The sequence below is a fragment of the Elephas maximus genome, chromosome 4 (genome assembly GCF_024166365.1).
Source record: "Elephas maximus indicus isolate mEleMax1 chromosome 4, mEleMax1 primary haplotype, whole genome shotgun sequence".
NCBI lineage: Eukaryota > Metazoa > Chordata > Mammalia > Proboscidea > Elephantidae > Elephas > Elephas maximus.
In genome coordinates this window covers 55,707,895-55,714,263 of record NC_064822.1, presented here as the reverse complement: position 1 = coordinate 55,714,263, position 6,369 = coordinate 55,707,895, and positions in this window count along the sequence as shown.

Genomic DNA, 6,369 nt, shown 5'->3' with positions numbered 1-6,369 from the left:
ACACAAGTAAAAAATACATCATGAATGAAAGCCGGCAAATAAAACACTCAGCAACATATTAGATTTTTCAAGAACTTCACATAATGAAGGCTATAATACAGATAGGTTTATGATTAAGAACATAAAAAAGAATACAATACCACAAAAAAGAACGGGCAGGGAGAAGCACTTCCAGTGTGATGGTACGTGGATCTCTGTGAATTCTCTTTCCAGCAGAATAACCATAAAAAAAAAAAAAACTCAGTGCCATCGAGTCGATTCCGACTCATAGTGACCCTATAGGACAGAGTAGAACTGCCCCCTAGAGTTTCCAAGGAGCGCCTGGCAGATTCGAACTGCCAACCCTTTGGTTAGCAGCCGTAGCACTTAACCACTACACCACCAGGGTTTCCAGAACAACCATAACTAGTGCAAACTATTAAAAAACAAAACAAAACACTTAAAGTGTCTGAAAACTATTCTAGGGCATAGAGCAAATAGGAAAAGAGATTCAAGAAAATGTACTAAATCTCAGTAAGAGCAGCAAAAGTCTGCAGCATTTGAGCCATGACCCACTCCCTCCCCTCCCCTAGATTAGCAAGACAAAAGCTTACTTTGGTCAAGAAGAGGCCCCCCCCCCCCGGAATATCTTATCCTCCCCACATCCAGCTCCATGTTGCAGAAACTCTATTCCAGGCAAGTGCAGCCAAGAGGACTGAAGCTTCCTTCCTTCGCCCAGCCCCTACTCAGGGTAGAAACTCGACCCCAGGCATGGCAGGCCAAGAATACTGGACCTTGATCACCTTGTCCATGCTCACTCATAGGACAGATGTTCCATGCTGGGAGGGGAAAGCTGAAAATACCAGGCACTACCACCCTCTCCTGCAGCACCCATTCATAGACATGTCACTCCAAGAAAGGTGGGCAGCTGCGCCCAACTCCAGAGCAGTGGCACAGAGGTTTTACCCATGGGTAGAGGCAGGTGTAGAACAGAAAGTTCTGTAGTTCTCCCTAAGGGGACTGACTTTATTTTGAACAGCGTGTGGGGAAGTCCAAGCCTAAGGGAATGGCTGAAAACAGCAGAGATCTTAGTGGTGAGTATTTTATAAGAGACCGGTAGCTCAATGATACCAACAAGTGAAACAGTAGACCAGATAGAAGTTTAATTGAGAGAACCAGATAAAGAGAAAGCTAAGAGAGTTCTCCTGGGGTCAGAGCAATCCTCAAAGACTGGCCTCAAAGACAACCCCTGCAAAGGGGCCCAATTTCAATTGGATCAGACTGTGGAGCAATTGTCAAAAACAACAGAACTATCAACTGACACTTAGTGGAGGCTCACTGCTGGGTGTGATACAAAAAGAGAAGAGCAGCCAAAAGCTTAAAAGGGAGCTCAGGGAGAGACAATCAAAGAGAGCCCAGCTAATACCATAGTTTTCTAGTGGGTAGGGGGCTCAGGGAGATTGTGTGTATGCCCAAGACTGTACCTTCTGAGGAGGGACATCAGAGGCTTCACACTGCAGAGGAAACAGAATTCACGGAACTAATTTAGCCGTGTATATTTGCTGCTCTAAAAGGACCAAGTTCCAGTAAGACATCATAATTCTGAACTTGTATGTACTCAACAGCATAGCCTTAAAATATATAAAGCAAAAATGGACAATATTATGAAACACTGCCGAATACATAATTACAATTATAATGGCAGATATAAACACTTCTCTCAATAATTAATAGATCAAATGGATAAGACGTTGATAAATATATACAAGTTGAACTTCAGTAACTAGCTTGATCTTGAGAGAACACAGAACGCTGTACCCAAAAATTAGATACTACACATTGTTTACAAACGTATGTGCAACATTTATAAAATCTGACCACATACAGGCCATATTCTCTAACCACGAAGAAATTACACTAGAATACAATAACAGAAAGATAAACAACCATTCCCCATATTTCTCAAAAATTTAAAATATACTTCTAAATAAAACCAAAAAACCAAACCCATTGCCATTAATGATCCCAAGCCATTGCAACCCTATAGGACAGAGCAGAACTGCCCCATAGGGTTTCCAAGGCTGTAATCTTTTGGAAGCAGACTGCCACATCTTTCTCCTGCAGAGCAGCTAGTGAGTTTGAACTGCCAGCCTTTCACTTAGCAGCCAAGTACTTAACCATTGTGCTACGAGGGCTCCTATAATTCTAAAGAACTCATGCAAAAAGTAGAAAATATTTAGAGCTAAATGATAATGAAAATATTACTGTCAAAACGGGTGGGATATAGTCAAAGCAATACTTAGAGGAAAATTTATAGTCTTAAATATTTATATTACAAAAACACAAAGACTAAAAATTAATAAGCTAAACATTCAACTTAATAAGTTGATGAGACAAAAAAAAACCAGACTTCCCTGAAAAAGACTGGAGAAACCCCAAGAGTATAGCCTCTGGATACCCTTTTTGCTCAGTACCGAAGATACTCCTGAGGTTCACCCTTCAGCCAAAGATTGGACAGGCCCATAAAACAAAACAAGACTAAAGGGCACACCAGCCCAGGGACAAGGACTAGAAGGCAGGAGTGGGCAGGAAAGTTGGTAATAGGGAACCCAAGGTTGAGATGGGAGAGTGTTGACATGTTGTGGGGTTGGTAACCAATGTCACAAAACAATATGTGAACTAATTTAATGAGAAGCGAGTTTGTCCCTAGATGGTCTACAGTACAGTTAAAAAAAAAAAAGTTGCTGAGAGCACAACAGTAAATGCAATAAAGAAGGAAATAAACATAAACCATAAAGAAGGAAATACTAAAGAACAGGAATTATAAGGATCAATAAAACATGATGATTAAATACACAATATCTGACATGATTTACTAAGAAAAATGAGAAAAGGATAAATAAGCAGTATTAGGAAGGTAAAAGGAGATGTAACTACAGAAATGGTAAAGATTTTTTAAATGATTAGAATATTATGAACAATGTTACACTAATGTATTTGAAAGCTTAAACAAAATGGAAAAGTCACAAGAAAAATATGACTTCCCAAACTGTCAGAAGAAAAGTAGATAAACCTTAATAAACACATAATAATTAATTTAATTGAATGAATGAGTAACTAAAAGTCTCTCCCCTGCAAACTGACCAAGCCCAAATGGTTATGTAAGTGCATTCCACCAATATGCAAGGAACTGATATCCCATATTAATCTGTTCCAGAAAGCAGAAAAAGATGGAATGGGTCTTCATTTATTTTATGAAGCTAATATAATCTTGACATCAAAACCAGACAAAGACAGAAGAAAAGAGTTAAAATATATAGATGAATCTTACTTATGAAGATAGACAAAGAGTTCCTAAACAAAATACCAGCTCGTAGCATCCAGCAACATGCAACATAAGCAATTTGGTTTTATTCCAGGAAAATAAGTAAGGGTTAAAGGTGGGGGAAAAAAAATTATGTAATTTACCACACTAACAGATTAAAGGAGAGAAAGAAACATTAGTAACTCAATACATGCAGAGAAACAACTAACATTCAGCATCTATTCATGAATTTAAACAAAAACTTGAGCAAAATGGAATTTATCCTAATAAACAGTAATGTGGTGACAGAGACAGGATAGCTGCTGACCAGTTCGATTTCCACTTCCTGGGCACAGACGACCCTATTTCCCAACCTCTTTGTAGTTGGGTTGGAACCATGTGCCTGGTCAATGGATATAGGCAGAATTGATGTGCACCAATACCAAGTCTGACCATAAAACCCCACTCACAGTCATCCACTCTCTTTCCCTCTTTCCACAGAGACCTTGGAAAACATGTGTTTAAGATGACAGCATCACAAAATGGAGGGTGCCTGGATCCCTGAGTCACCACTTGGAGGAGAAGCATCAAGAATAGTCATCTGACCCACACCAGATTATGAAATGAGCAAGAAATTTTTATTTTTGTCAAGCCATATTTTCATATATGTATGTGTCTGTTTCTGGGCGCTCTGTTTTTTTCTACTGCTCTGTGTCTCTCTTGCGGCCAACAGAACACTGTCTTAATTATTGTAACTTCGTAAGTGTTTGCAATCTGATAGGGCAAATCCAGGATCAAGACTGTGCTGAACTCATCCAGCACAAAGGTAGTTTCTCAGGTCCTCAGCACTCATTTGTTGAGTGAATAAATGAAGCCGAAAAAAGACGTTTGAAAGACCAAAGGAAGGACAGATAAGGGAAGGAACATCCTTCATCCTCTCCTCTCCAAAGAGAGGGTCCCAGCCAGGAATGCTAAGGCTGCTTTCTAGGCCTGTACTCCGGAAGGTTCAAGTCAGAGTGGGATGAAGCATGGAGAGTTTCAAGCTAGACCCCCATCCTCTCCCTCACAAAAAAAGAGAAGATGACAGAAGCCTTTTGAAACCAAGAGCTGGTGGAGGCTGGAAGCAGAAGCTGAGGCCCTCTCAGCTTCCCAGCAGCTCACACCCTGAGACAATCCTCCCACCTCCAACCCCCGGAGAAGCTGCCAAGAGCCCCAGGCAGAGAAACAGGCGTCCCAGGATGGCCTGTCCTCAGCAGCACCATGCAGCACTCGGGAAGTGATGGTGATTTAAAATAAAAAAAAACTATTATAGCTGAGATATTTTAAAATTCCACCCTCAAGGCAGCTTCCCGTTGCTACAGCAACCCCAGCCAGCTCAGCTGGGAGACCTGATTACCAACATGCTCACTGCACCTGCCTCAGGCAGCCGGGAGGAGGCGTCCTCAGGAGCCCAGAAGCTACTGCCACTTAGGGGAGCAGTGAGGGAGTGTCTCCGTGTTCTGACTCCCAGGACCCGAAGTGGTTTTAATATCCACTCAGTGTGAACACCTGATGGTCTGGTTTTGTTCCAGGTTGATGATTTTATTAAAATTAAGGGCTTCCTGTTCAAATTGACCTAAAAAAAAAAAAAAAAAAACTGTGCCACCAGGGCTCCTCAAATTGACTTACCCAGACCCAGCCCAGTGCCCTGGACGTCTTTTATTTTTGTAATTCATTTGGCTACATTAAAACACAAAAAGGTACCGTTTTCATTCAGCTCGAGGTTGAGCGAATGAAAGCAGTGGTTGTGAGTTTTTGTTCTGCAGTTTAGACAAAGCCCCTAAGGAGCAAGACTGGAATTGGAGCTGATGCTGGCCCTGTCCTCTTGCACAGATTTTCATAAGTAATGTGGCTCTTCAGCATCTAGCTAGGAATAGCTCGTGGTATCTATGAAGGTGGAGAAACGGCCCCAGAGCCATAATGCCAGAACCACCAAGGGACGGGTGCTAAGGCAGACAGACACAGAGATGCTGTCATTCTGTCACTTCAGTCTGGAGCTAAGGGTTCTTCACTCTGACAAGATTCCTCCCCACATAGCCATACTTGACTTTTTTTCCCAGCTCTTTCCATTTGGTAAGCTTGACCTATTTGGCTCAAAGAGAGCTCACCTGAGCTGTATCCACAATGACAGTTGTTCCAGGGTGTAAGGTAATGCTTGGAGAAAGGGCAGAGGGCTGGCTAAGTCATGGGGAGGACCTTTGGTGCACTGTCTTGAGGAGAACACTGGACTCAGAGCTAGCAGACCAAATTCTAGGCCCAGTTCCTCCATTTACTGTGACTTTGGGCATATCAGCACTGAAAGGTGAACTCCATGAGGGCAAGTGTTGTTGCCAATGACTGTTCACTGCTACGGAGTTTAGGATGGTGCTTGGCCCACAGCAGATATTTAATAAATGTTTTTGAAATGAAAAATGGTCTCTGCCTTGGTCCCTTCATTTAAAAAAATGGGATAGATAAGAACTGTCCCTTCTTTAGAGGCTTTGTGTGGCTCTAACAAAGTACAAATGAATAAAGTTTATTTTAAAAAAAGTTTTGAAAATTGTTAAGTGCTATGCAAATAATTTTTTTTTGTTTATGCAAATATAATCTAGCAAGACTGTTACCCAGCCCAGTCCAGCAGCCGGGCTGACAGACATGGAGCTTTGCAAAGCCAGGGTTTCCTCAGAGCACTTTAAGAAAGTCATAGTGAGTCATACCTTCTGGGCACCATGCACTGGGTACCAACTGTTAGTTGCCTACCCAATATCCACTCTACTATCCTTCCTCACAAACAGAACCCCAGTTTTGTTTGGAGAAGCCATGTGCCCTATTGAAATGCCCCCACTTCCTGCCTTCTTGTAGCTAATGGTAACCATGCAACCCAGTAGTGGTCAACCAGATACAACTGGAAAACACAGGTGGGACACCTAGAAAAGCTCTTTAAAGAGAGTCAAGTTCCACTTGCTTTGCTCTTTCCTCCTCCCTCCTTGGAACGTGGACAAGGTGCTTCAAAGTATAACTGCCATCTTGCAACCGTGAGGACAAAGCACACACATGCTAAGGATGGT